The sequence below is a fragment of the Onychomys torridus genome, chromosome 6, assembly GCF_903995425.1.
Source record: "Onychomys torridus chromosome 6, mOncTor1.1, whole genome shotgun sequence".
Classification (NCBI taxonomy): Eukaryota; Metazoa; Chordata; class Mammalia; order Rodentia; family Cricetidae; genus Onychomys; species Onychomys torridus.
In genome coordinates, this window is record NC_050448.1 from 33438826 (window position 1) to 33452980 (window position 14155).

The 14155-nt window shown below is 42.1% G+C and overlaps 1 protein-coding gene across 5 annotated transcripts in view; it reads left to right on the forward strand.

The window, feature by feature from the left end:
• Trpc4 (transient receptor potential cation channel subfamily C member 4) overlaps positions 1-14155 on the forward strand; it is a 186156-nt gene that overhangs the window by 14483 nt on the left and 157518 nt on the right. The gene's annotated exons all lie outside the window — the stretch shown is intronic.

Here is a 14155-nt window from a genome sequence, read left to right on the forward strand (position 1 = left end):
ACCTCCAGGTTTTGTTTTTTCCTCCTGTCACCAATAAAGTTGGTGTAACCATCTGTGTGTGGGATATCGTTGTTTATCTGGGCTACCTGCCCAGTGTGTAAATGTTGACTCATCATGTTTATGTCCTTAATAAAGTGCTATTTCCCTGAGTGTCACCCTACTTCGGAGTCCCACCATCCATGCCTGAAGGATCTGGGATTCCCACTTCTTACCACAACCTTGGGGATTTTAAATTATTTTTAATTTCAAATATTCAACCAGTAGTCTTTCAGTGTGGTATTAATTTGCATTTCTCCAATGGCTACTGATGTTAAACACCTTTCTGTATACCTCCTTGCCATATTGGATTCCCTCTTCAGGTCAGTGACTCCTTTTGTCTCTGTTGTCTGTTTTCTAAATTCTTCATAAATCCCATGTACTAGCTATCTACCAGATACATCTGACAAATATTTTCAAGACAGTAATGATGAAGAAGGATTAGATAATTGATGGCATTCTTCTAGAAACAGCTTGTATTTCATTTAATTTTTTATCATCCTGGAGTTTCCCATGACATAACGCATCAACATAGTTGCAGAAGAAAACACAAACATCAAAACACAGGAAGATGCATTTTATTTTCTGGTTGTAGAAATTCCATGTAAGGTAAAATGTCTCTCTGGAAAGTCATCCTTTAGACCTCACTAATGAAAATACTGTATTTTAGACTCAAATGTAACTGATTTGTAGTACATGTTTCCTTAGGAGGATGGGAAATCGTGATTGGTACAATTTGATGGTTAGCAACAGCTGAGAGGTGTGGTAGCACCCTCACACACCTCAGTTGTTGCTCCTCACCGTTAATTTGATTGAATTTAGAACCACCTGGTTGACACACTTCTGGGTCTGTTGGTGAGGAAGTTTCTAGGAGGGCTTCATTGAGAAGAGAAGACCCATCCTGAATGTAGTTGGTATCACTCCATGGGCTGGGATTCTAGACTACATTAAAAGGAAAGGACCTAATGATTGGAAGCTCTCTGCTCCTTGATTCATTGAGATGTGAGGAGGCCCAGCTGTTTGCTCACATGTACCTCCCTTCACCATGAACTCTGCCATGTCTCCCCACTGTGAGGGAATGTACCCTCAAATCTAATGCCCTCTTCTGGCCTCCACAGGCACTCCATGCATGTGGTGCACAGACATACATGCAGACAAAATACCCATACACATAAAATATAATTAATATTAAGAAAATATTTAAAGAATTTTTGTTAGGGAAGGACACAAGAGTGTAAAGGAAGAGGAATCAGAATGCATTATACACTCATGTGAAATTGTCATAGAATAAACAAAAAAAACTATCAAAACGAGACAAAAACATTTCTTTTTAAAAGATATCTCTAGCTTTCTTCCTTTTCCTTTTATAGACTTTAATTAAAAATATATTTGGGTGATTGGATATGTCCCCTAGCTCACTAGTGGTTTTTTAATTTTAAAATTACTTTTTGTCTATGGTGATTTGTGTTATGTGTGTAAGTATGTGTGTGTGTGTGTGTGTGTGTGTGTGTGTGTGTGTGTGTGTATGTGTGTTTGGTGCCCATGAAGGCCAGAGGCATTGGACTCCCTGGAGCTGGAGTTGCAGGTAGTTATGAGTCACTTGATATGGGTGGGTGGTGGGTATGAACTTGGGTTCCCTGGAAGACAGTGTGTGGCCTAAACGCTGAGTGATCTCTCCTGCTCCCTGATTGGCATAAATTCTGTTACTCTGGATTTAGGTAAGCACCCATCTCCCACACAAATCCCATCCCATTTATTGCTTCTCACATATGTATATTCCATGCGCAGGATTTCGGTTTCATCCTTTCTGAACTCTTCTATGATGATTCTGCTTTCCTATTTATTCATTTCCATTGTCTTGGATAAAGCTGTAACAATTTTTATATCTTTTTGTTATATTTCTGATTTTGATTAAATGATAATCACTGTAAAATTTATTTCATTGGATGCTCCACATTTTTATGTCCTTTTAAGTAATTTTGATGATTTGATTTTTTTTTTTTTTTTTTTTTGGTTTTTCGAGGCAGGGTTTCTCTGTGTAGCTTTGCGCCTTTCCTGGAGCTCACTTTGGAGACCAGGCTGGCCTCGAACTCGCAGAGATCTGCCTGCCTCTGCCTCCCGAGTGCTGGGATTAAAGGTGTGCACCACCAATGCCCGGCTGATGATTTGACTTTGATCTGACATATCACTGGGGGCATGGGTTAAATACATGCCACTACCACACCAGCATCTTCTTTGTACTTTACCTTCAACCCAATGGATTATTGGGTTTTTCCCAATATCCTTATAAGAAGGAGCACACAGCATCCCTGGCTCTGTGTGAGTGCTGAATACTGGTCCTTCAAATACTCTTAGACCTTAAACAGTTCCACTCCTGGCCTCGGGTCATTCCTCAAAGTCATGTGTTGGTTGTCGATACACTGGCAAGGGCTGTGCTGAACAGCAGGACTGGAGCCTCTTTTCCCTCTGTATGTCTCTCCCTCCCAGTGCAATAGCCTGTGACCTCTAGCCTGTTGCTGGTTCTCCCCAGATTCTCCCTCTCATTCTTACTGATGAAGGGAGTCTGCCAGAATTATGAAGAGATGGTTCGTAATGTTTGTTACTATGGACTTCTAATGGGATCCTATTTGAGCTATGACTGGAGCAAGGTGTAATCTGGGTGGTGGTGGTGCGTACTGTGTCTCTGCTGCCTTGAGATAATGTCACTTTTCCTGGGGTGGTATGTCTGCATTGTGGGGGAATGTGGGGAATTATTATGGTAGTATTTTTATAGCATATAAACCAGTTACAAAGAAATCTTAAGAACTTTATCACGAATAAGTTTTTTTGTTATTTCCTCATACTCAGATATAATATCTGAAAGATTTGTTGCAAAAATATTAAAACAGAAAGACCAGTAAATATTTTAAAATTAGAATAAATTAAGGAAAGATTTTTTTCTTTTAGCTAAGTTATTCAGTATTATCACATTGCAATTATTCTGACATTGGTATTTACTTAGGTTGATAAGGGCTTACTCTGAGTCTTTCAAAGACTGACAACCCTTCCAATGTTGACCTTTCTCCCCACTCTCTACACTGCTGGCATGATTCTATCAGTTCATCATTTCAAGTTTCAGGAATATCAGTATTCAAATATTAAAATGCATACCAAGACTGACTATTGTAAATGTTTAAGTTTTCCCCAAACCTCTTTTCTGGTAACAAAAAATTATATAAATTGCAAAATGTTATGTCAACTTTTAAAAATGTCCACATGATTTCCTGATTCTTACATCACCAGGATGGCGCTTTTAGGCAGAGTTCTTGGTGAGTTACTGAGCAGGAGGCTAGAGTGAGGTGTTGCTTAGGGGGGGTGCCTCTGATGTCTACATGTGAGGAAAGGGGAGACAAGGAGCAGAGTGGCAGAAGCAATTTGCTCAGCCGTGGAGCTGATTGCAGTGTAAGCCATCAGGGTCCCGTGACTCAGAACATGACAGCTGGACTTGAAGCTGTGGTGGGAATCAGTCACTGTGGGGATGGTTCGACACAGCTGAGGCGATGCCTGGAGGAGCTGACAGCTCAACGCTGTGTCTAGCCCAGAGCTAAAGCAGTCAAGCTTTCATTGTACAAGATCTGTGTGCATCAGAAGTCCACCAAAATGCCTTCCCCAAACTGTTAGCTACTTACTTACCCTGAGCTCATCAGGGGTGTTGGTTTGTTAATGCACTGTATGCCTTTGTGCATTGGCTACTGCAATAGGTACCTTACTTCCCATTCCTAAAGATTTGCGCAGCATCTACCTGTGCATCCTGAGGCAAATCTGCGAATGCTTTCCTTTCCTTTTCAGTTTCATTATAGATATTTTTTAAAGGGTCATGGCCTTTTCTCATTTCATCGAATCAGTTAAATCAAACACTAAGGCTGCAATTTGGAAACAGAGCTTTGAATGTGTCGAGCATTATTTCCTTCAGAGTTGTGTCTGTTGCTTTCTTTCAATTCTGAAGAAAGAGAAATCCATCCGAGGAGAACAAAGGAGAGAGGTGTGAGAAAAATAAGGCTGTTTTTCCCTGTCGGGGAAAATAGCTCTGTGACCAGAGTGTCTAAAGTGTCTTTTGAAAAGTAAGCCAAAATACAAAAAAATTGAAATCAACAATTTGAAAATTTTAATTAACTGACACTCTCTTAATACATTGTTTGAGTTTTTAAAGCTTTTCATTCATCACCTTGTGTTAGGTACTTTTTTTCCTCCTGTAAAACAATTTCCCACTTCTTTCAGGAACAGAATTTACCCACACAGAAGCAATGAGGGCTCGTGGCCCATCCTGGTCAGAAGGAGAACGCTTTCATTCCTTTCGCTCTTGATATGGCAGTGCCCTGAGACTCTGCTGAGCTCGAGCCTGAGGGAACGACTCCCTTTGTGCATTAGGACAGATACAAACCAGAGCCCTTTCCATAATGAAATGCTCATGGTCGAAGGAGAAGAGCGAGTCCTCAGGAGCTTTGTTGCGTCTCATGGTGCTATATTTTTGCTTAACAAGGATACTGAAGTTTATGATTGTACTCAGGTACCAGTTCTAACTTCTCAATTACCTAGCTCATTGTTATTTAATTGAGGCTGAAAAATGAATCTCTCTCTCTGTGTGTGTGTGTGTGTGTGTGTGTGTGTCACACGCGTAAGCCAGAGGAGGACACTGTGCATCTGCTCCTTCTCTATCCCTCCCCAACTTATTACTTTGAGGCAAATTTGTCCCTGAACTTGAGGTTCGATTCACTCAGCTAGTTTGTTAGTCATCAAACCCCAGCAATCCTCCTGACTCCGTCATACCCTCTGCAGTGCTGGGGCACAGGCACAGGCACAGGAGACTAGTTGGGTTCGTTCCGTGGGTGCTGGCATCCAATCTCAGGTCATCATAATTGTGGAGCAAGTGCTCTTAACCACTGAGCAATCTCTCTAGATGAGATGCTTTTAGACATCTTACTTAGGGGTGCCATTTGCTCTTCTTATTTTTTTAAATCCAGGGCGTTTGAACAGGAATCAGTAACTCCTCTGGAGACACATCTCTAGTTCTGAGCATTGTTGGCAACCAGGAATGGGCTTGAAGCCTAAGGAGAATTACTGTGCATTATTGGCTTGGGGATGGGGAGAGACAAGATGGCTGTTTAGACTATGAGATTTTCATCATCTTTGCAGATACAGCAGTAACCCTAGGCAGGTGCTTCTGCATGCTGTAAGAAAGCACTCTGAGAAAGCCATTGAGAACAAGCCAGTAAGCAGCACTCCTCCACAGCCTCTGCTTTAGTTCTTGCCCTGGGGTCCCTGTCTTGAGTTTCTACCTTGGCTTTGCTTGCTTGATGATGGATTGTATGTGGTGATATTTTGTTGTACTCTAATAAAGCTTGCCTGAGGGTCAGAGGACAGAGCCAGCCACTAGATTAAACACAGAGGTCAGGCAGTTGTGGCACACACCTTTAATCTTAGCACTTGGGAGGCAGAGATCCATTTGGATCTCTGTGAGTTCAAGGCTACACTGGGCTACATGAGATTAATCCAGACTAGGAGAGAAACAGAACCAGACAGTGGTGGCACACCTTTAACCCCATAACCCCAGTGTTTGGGAAGCACACCCGCCATTAATCCCAGCACTCCGAAGGTTGAGATAGGAAGTGAAATGGCTGGGTGAAGAAAGGCATAAAAGGCGTGAGGAGACAGGAACTAGAGCCCTTTCAGCTGAGGGGGGGCATTCAGTCTGAGGATTTGTGGAGACAGGATCAGCTGAGGAGTTGGAGACATGAGAAGTGGCTGTGTCTTGTTCCTTTGTCTCTCTGATCTTTCAGCATTTACTCCAGTATCTGGCTCTGGGTTTTTATTATAAGACCATCCAGAATTTGTGCTACAATTGTGACCTGTAAGCCAAATAAACCCTTCCCTCTCAAAGTTGCTTTTCATCAGTGTTTTATCACAGCGACAGAGAAACAAAGTAGGACAATGTCTCTGAAGTCATTTTCCCTGTTGTTCTTGAAGTGCTCTGCTACTATATTTGTGGGCATTGCTGTAAGTATTCAGGGGACAATTCTCTGAGACTAGAACCTTAAACCTTAGTCCTCTTGAAGAATAGGGTGTTGCCTTGTCAGACTCAGTGCCTCAGAGCCCAAGAAGCTAATTGAAAAGGGCCAGAGCCCCTGGAGCAGTGTCAGGAGATGTGAGCCAGGACCTTTTTATACTTGTTACTCATAGAATGTTCTCTCTCCTCACTTCTTAGATTCCTTTGAGGAGAACAATGGTTCGAGTTATTCTGTTAATCTTTCATCTTTGCTTTGAAGACAGCTCACCCCAAGTTAACTGTTTTGTATGCCCAAACACAAGTACTTCCACCCTTTATACAATCGCTGCACGCACTAGATGGTGTCAGAGGAAGCACATCTGAGATATGTTAGATGTAGAATCTTGAATGTCTCCCAAACGATTCCTGTCCAAGGCTTGGTCCCAGCCTGTGGCACAGCTTGGATGAGACAGAACATCTAGGAGGTTGGGCCTCGTGGGAGGTGTGTGTGTGTGCCTTTGGAGTGCATTTCAGACCTTAAGCCTCACTTTCCATCTCTCTGCCTCCTGGATGCTCTAGGTGAGATGATTCCTCTGCCATGCATCTCCATGGTACTGTACCTTCTCTAGATGCCCCAGAGCAACTGGAGCCATCTGCTGCAGATGGAAACCAAGAGTCAGAACAGACATTTCATTCCTATAGGTTGTTTGCTCCAGGCATTTTGCCACAGTGATGAAAACTAACACAGATAAATTAGTGTCATACAGTTACCCAAGGAGTTAATAACTGTTGTGGTTTAAATCACTAGAATGTATGTTTGCTGATGTATATATTTGTGCTTTTCTCTTCACCAATTTTGTTTTTTTTTAAATATATTTATTTGTTAAAAATTTTTTTCATATCAACCCCTTCTCTCGCCTCCTCACCTCCCTCCCACTCTACCCCCATCCACTCCTCAGAGTGGGTAAGGCCTCCCATGGTAGTCAACAAAGTCTGGCATACCAAGTTGAAGGAGAGCCTAGCCCCTCCCCATTGTATCAAGGCTGAGCAAGGTATCCCACCACAGGGAATGGGTTCCAAAAAGTCAGTTCATACACCTGGGATAAGTCCTGGTCCTGCTGCTAGGGACCCCACAAACAGATCGAGCCACACAACAGTCACCCACATTCAGCGGGCCTAGTTCGGTCCCATGCAGGTTCCAGGGCTGTCAGTCCAGAGTCAGTGAGCTCCAACTAGTACCAGTGAGCTGTCTCTGTGGGTTTCCCCATCATGATCTTGATCCCTTCTTCTTCTTCTTCTTCTTCTTCTTCTTCTTCTTCTTCTTCTTCTTCTTCTTCTTCTTCTTCTTCTCCTTCTTCTCCTCCTCCTCCTCCTCCTTCTTTTTTTGAATGCCAAATACCTTTTATTGAAGAAGGGAGGAGGCCTTAAATACAGGCTTACATACAGCACAATGGAAGAACCCCAGAGGGCAGAAGTTCGCTTCTGTCTGATTTTTTTTTTTTTTTTTTTTTTTTTTTTTTTTTTTTTTTGAGCTGAGGATCAGGCAAACACTCTACCTTTGAGCTAAATCCCCACCCCTGCTCCTGATGTTTTACAATCTTGGATCTAAGCTGGTAATGCCCAATATGCTGGATACACAGACAAGGAGCTTCCCTTAAGCATTCAGGAGGGTGGAATCTCGCAGGGAATTAGCGTAAGGATATCAAGGTCAAGGTCGGCAAGCAAGGCAACAGTTACCCAAAACGGGGGCCAGGGACCTACAGTTCCCCCCCTCCTTTTACTAAAAAAAAATGAGATGAGCTTCTGACTTAGGTTGTGTGGGACATCAGCAGGTCACCTTATCCGTCATGGAGACACCTGTCCAGACCACACAGGCATTCTGTTTTAGGTTGGTGAGCACCCCCCACCCCAGGAATTACCCATCTCTGAATACTCATTATCATACAGGCTCAATTGTGTGAAAGCTGCAGAGTTAACTGTTGCCAAAGATCTCTAAGTGGCGCTGGGCTTGCAGTCTGTGTGTTCGACACAGAAAAGACCAAGAGAAGTCGTAACCCACCCATAGCCGGTAGGCTAAAGGCAACTGAGCCATTCCCTTCCTTAATGAGCCTTACTGCAAATTGGAGTCCTTGTAAGATGGTATCCCGAGAGCAAATGGAACTTGAGTTTGTAAATTTATAACTTTCAAAGCCAATCGAAATGTATATAAATATTGATTTAAATTTGTCATGCCCAATAGAATGAAAAATTAGTTAACTGTGGTAGCTACTTTTGCTGCCAGGGTCTCCACTGTGCTAGCTGTAGTAACCAGTTATGAAATGGCAATCCCAGAAACAGAAATGAGGTCTCACTGCATATTCCTGGCTGGCTTAGAACTTGCCACGTAGACTAGGCAGGCCTTGAACTTACAGAGATCCACTTGCTTCTGCTTCCTGACTGCTGGGCTTAAGGTGCCCTGTGCCACCTCATGCAGCTTATTTGAGTTTCTCTGTTAATGGTGGTGACTTGAAGCCTGGAAGGACCTTTGGAGAACAGTGACAAGCATCAGGACATATGTCCGTTCTTTTATCTACCATGCAGTAAAGCTACTTGGCGGTTTGATATGATACTGAAGGGGCCAGATGAGAATCACACTGTGTAAAGTGCTCTCCGTGACCATAGCAGTGTCTTTTCAACCCTGAAGAGCAGCAGAGAGCAGGGTGAAGTCCCCAGGGTCTGGGGCCACACTACCTTGGTTCCAGTCCAGCTCCATCTTACCACTTGTGTGGCTTCAGGGAAACACTTGAATCTAACAGTGTGTGTTTCTGCATCTGTGTGGTACTTAAACATTTCTGCCACGTGTGGAGTAACACGGGATGATCTATGTAAAGAACTGGCAGGGTGCCCAGCACATACTAAGATCTAGCGAGGATTTGCATGCACTGTTGTGGTTCTTTGGAAGTTTCTCATCTATTTCCTCAAGCACTGATCCTGTTGGGGGCTGGAAGGATACTTCAGTAGTTCAGAACACTGGTTGCTCTTTCACAGGATCTGGGTTCAATTCCCACAACCCACATGGTGGCTCATAATCATCCATATAGCTCCAGGCAACTCTGATGGCACTGCATGCTTGTGTTGAACAGATATACATTTCAGGCAAACTACTCATACACATAAAATAAAAAACAAACATAAAAAAGAACTAAGCCTATTCCTGCACATTTAAGTGTATCTACAACCTTGGGGCCATCACAAATGCTACTCTTTGCATTTACCTATCTACATAGTTATGACATGTTTGGCTTTTGGTTCACATCCTTTGCAGTGACACTCAGCTAGAACACGTTGAAATCCAAGATTGATAAGGTGAACGTGAGGATGGTCCTCACAGTGCCTGTTCACACATCCCTAGGTGTTTCTTCCGGGGTTACTCCTAACCCTGGAGCCTTAGTTTGACTTGCTTGCCATGCCTGAGCTGTGCTCCTTTCGGGGGCTCAACCTTTTCCTACAAAACAGTCTAGTTAGCCTTTCTACTGTTACATAGCGATGGGGTTCCCTGGGGTCCTGTTAAATTGCTTGGGTTTCCTCAAAGCACGTGACATGTCTGCTTAATCTCTTACTATAGTCTTTCAGAATGTTATAAGGCCAGACAGCTGCTAACTACTCAGTGTGCATGCATTGATTGGATAAATAGAGACCGTTTCCTCCTAGTAGAATGGTGAATGCCACCTATGTATTATGTTTTTCACCTTTTCCTGTTGGGTAACCACTTACCCTTATGGGGAAAAAGTGGTTTTTCTCTCCTCCAGGCTGGGATGTGTAAGATGCGGTGTAAAAGTATATATATTCAGAAGATTCTGGTTTTAAAAAACTTGCTTTTGATTTATTTCATAACTGTTCTTTAAGTTCAATAATTCTGAGGACATAAAAATGACTGAAGAAAGGGAAGGACATGACTTCTCCTGGGTATGGTGAAGGAGAAAGGTGACTGTAGATAAAAGGAGAGTATAGCCAGAGGCCCCTCCCTCCCATCGGGAGACTTGAACATGACCAGCCTGAGCTGGACCAAGTCAGGAGAGGAGAGAGGGGAGAGGAGAGAGGAACTGCCAACCAAGAGGGGTAGCCTGGCCAGAGACTGGCATAGCCAAAATGGCTGGATTATACAGGGAAGGGCAGCTGGGGGAAGGGCAGCCCAATCTCTGGGCTGGAGAGTTTAGGGTAGGGGGCAGGTATGCCAGTCAGGACAACCCTGAAACAGGTAGGAACTGAGGGATGCTGGGAGAACCTGGTGGCCAGTGTCTGCTTTGATATGTTAAATAAATGTGCCTCAGCCATTTGCTCAGGTTTGAGACCTAACACCCCAGCCTTTTTGTTCACAATAAATAACTGATCAAAGGCTGCATAATCTCCTGTGACTTCATCCTGCTGACTTGGGGGCATCATTGGGGAAGGCTGGAATGCAGGCCAAGTCCAGGAAGAGCAGGCTGTTTCACTAGCTGTCCAAGCTGTACAGGACCACCTGGGGTTAGGGAAGTGCAAGCAGCATTGGAGCTGTCTGTGAGATTGAACCCCCTGGGGCTAGCCAATTTGAAGTGGTCCAGAATGCAGATTTTGAGGGAAACTGTGGGGCTGGTGAGTTGCTGGAGCAGTCTGTCATTGATTTGAAGTCTCTTGGGACAGATAGATTAGGGAAAGAAGGTAAAGTTAAGGAGTTTAGGGGAAAATTTTATCCGAGATGTACACTTGAAACTTTTAGGCCCATGGTCTTGGTAGATGGGGTGTGGGAGTCCCAAGACCAGGGGAGAGAAATCCCACCCTCAGGAACAGGCAGTAGGCAGGAAAACTTGACATGAGTACTTATTTGGAGTCTGTTTGACCTATGAGAGGAAGATTCATGTCGATTTTTTGAAGCTTAAAAGAATTCGTTATAAGTTTACAAAAATAGATAAAAGTTTTAGACATGTTAGCTTATCACGGTTTGCAATCGGTACTGAAATCTACATTGTAGAAAACACTCTGCCTTTGAATCACAGTAAAAGCTTGGGAACCCAAGAATGATTTGGGATTAAAAACATGAACACTCATGCCTCTATCTGGAAGGATGAGTGTATAAAGATTAGGCAGATGTTTTTAGCACAATATGAAGCACTTTAAAGTCTATATTTAGAAGATATCCAAAGGACTTAGACGACAACCAGAGGAAATTTAAAATTTTGAGCTTGTGACTATAACAGTAGTAGTAGTACTTTAATTGGGCTAGATTAATAGCTTATTAAAACTCCATTGATTGTTAAAATTTTGAACTTTTGAAGTCTTAACATAACAATAGCATAGAGAGGGAAAGAAATGTGAAACATTTTTCATTTTTAAAAGTTTATCTCAAATCACTTTCTTAGACCTTTACCACTAGCATTCACATACCTTAAAACCCTTTTTTAGACTCTCAACTTACTTCAGCTTTCATCTCCTCAGACCTTTACAACTTGTATTTATATGCCTTTGAACACATGCTTAGCTCCTCAGAACTTAAATATGCTTTAAGCTTTTTTTATCCTATCATTTACTATGTGACACAGGTGGTTAATTGCTGAGGGTAATCATTGTAAAGCAAGTTCTTTTCAACAAAGGAATATTAAAAAGTTACTTTGAAACCTAAACCCTCTTTCTCTGCTGCCCCTTTGAGGCCCAAGGCCTGCCTTTTACATAGGAAGAGAAGGCAGCTGTAGCCTTGTGGGAGGAGCTGGCATGCTTGCTGCAGTTAAAGCTACAATTAGACGTCAATATCATCAGAGATATGAGAAGGATAAGTTGTAGCTGGAAGAATAATCCAAATAGCTTATATAGCAATTAAAATGACAGGGACATTCCCACTACCTAGATGGTTGTCCCAGGCTCCCATATCCATGGCTTTCTGGGGGACAGCAGCTCCTCAGCTGTCACATAGGACAGCATTTAATCTTCAGCTACCATACAGGACAGCGGGCGTTTGGTTGTCAGACCCAGGTCTGAGAGGTTTTCCTATAGAAGAACTTGGGGGACTGGCCTTACTTTGACCAGATACAGTTCGCACAGAGCCTCAAAGGCAGGTGAAGCACAGGGACAGTTTTTCCCAGTGGTTAGTGTTAACACAATTCAGGTGGAGTCCTTACACCCCATATACCTTCTTTGGAGACCACTGGGTTCCTGTTAGGAGTGGTGCATTTGTCTCTATAATTATTAAACATTTTAAATGCCATATTCAGCAGGTCTCTGAAGAATCTGAGGACCATCTATTTACTAAGTACACTTTATTTACTTGTTTCAGGCTTAACTTCAAAAACACATACAGAAAGCTAAATAAGGGTTATTTCTGTAATTAATTACATTAGTACTTAGCATGACTGTAAGTTTAGTTCTGAACATATTAAAGAATTTGATTATTTATAAGGTAACTTACCATTAATTTGTATGTTTTAATTATCTTTAACAGTTTATGATAAGTTAGTAGCCTTTATAAGATTAAGATTTTTGCAGCTTTATTCCTGTTAAGTTTGATCCTTAAAATCTGAGTTTCAGATTTAATTGAAGATCCTTTAGCATTGAAATAAATAATAAATGCAATAAAAACTTAAATGCAGTCCATAGGGAGATAGGGAACTTTTCTCGTCTTTTTATTGGGTACCATTATAGAATACCACAGGGTTTTTTGTATGACTTCACCTTTTCAAATAGCTAAAGCTTAACAAAGTAAGAAAAGACAAAGAAAGTAGACAAATATTACTGTGAACCTGAGTAGACCTTAGAAATTTATCAAATATACCTTATTTATCAAACATATATTGCAACTTATCTAATTTTTTTTAGAAGCCTGGTGTTGACCTTAACAACCTTAGGAATTTATAAACCTTAATTATGTTTAATTATAAAAATCCATATCAATCCAAAATATTTTAGAGACTTGCTGCATATTCTAACCAAGAGCTGAATCACATATGTAGTATGTTGTAGCAAAAAATTAAAATTAACTATGTATTAGTTTCAACTATAAGCCTTTGTACACATTTTAAACCAAATTTTGCTATACTTTATAGATTGTTTTAAACCATACCCAATAATCTTACAAATCTTGAAAAAGAGTTTATAGCATAGTCTCAAGGGATTTTCTTTTGAGAGCATAATGCAGAGAAATCATAGAGATAAAAGATTTTCAACAGTGGGAAGTAGAACCTTAGAGATGAGACTTTTGGAAGTGTAGAGCAAGTTTGGATATAAGGGATCTGGAGAATCATTTGCTTGTACAGTGGTAGTTGTTATAGTTAGTGAGAATTTGGAAATCAAGTGTGCTAATTTTTGGCCATTGATTTGTACTGAGGTAGTAATAAAGCTGTAGTAATAAAATCTGAATCCGTGGAGAGAGAGAGAGAGAGAGAGAGAGAGAGAGAGAGAGAGAGAGAGAATGGAACACAGCACACAGGGAGGCAGGTGTTCTTATAAGCTCCATGAGGGAGCAGAGAGCAGAAACTTTGAGACTACAGGCTGTAGTGGGACTGCAGGAAGACCGCACTTCCTAGGGGAACGTGAGAGAAAGCTAGGAGAGAACAGAGGAGAAAGAGTCGGTAAGCTTCTTCAATACAGAGACCCACAAGGATGTAGGAAGCCAGAGCTGAAAGTTTCCCACCTGGTGGTGAGTGCCCCGAGGGTGCAGCAGGCTCCAGGAGCCGGAGAGAGGAAGGATACTTCCTGAGTAGGTGAGGGGAAAATGATGGTTAGCTAAGGTGGAGGGAAGAAGTGGCTGAAGAGGCAGATGCTAGACCCAAACTTGGGGGGTGGCAAAGCTATCAGAAGCAAATGATCCCTACATACCTCAGGAGAGGCAGATCAGCAGTTTGGTTCAGAGCAATTGAGTTCCTTGGATGTGAACTCATTTATGCCACTTCCAGTTTAGGGGGATGAACGAAAGAGAGGGGGGGGGGAAGGGAGGGAGAGGGGGAGGGAGGGAGGGAGAGAGAAAGAGAAAGAGAGAAAGAGAGAAAGAGAGAAAGAGAGAAAGAAAGAAAGAAAGAAAGAAAGAAAGAAAGAAAGAAAGAAAGAAAGAAAGAAAGAAAGAAAGAAAGAAAGAAAGAAAAGGACATGATTGAG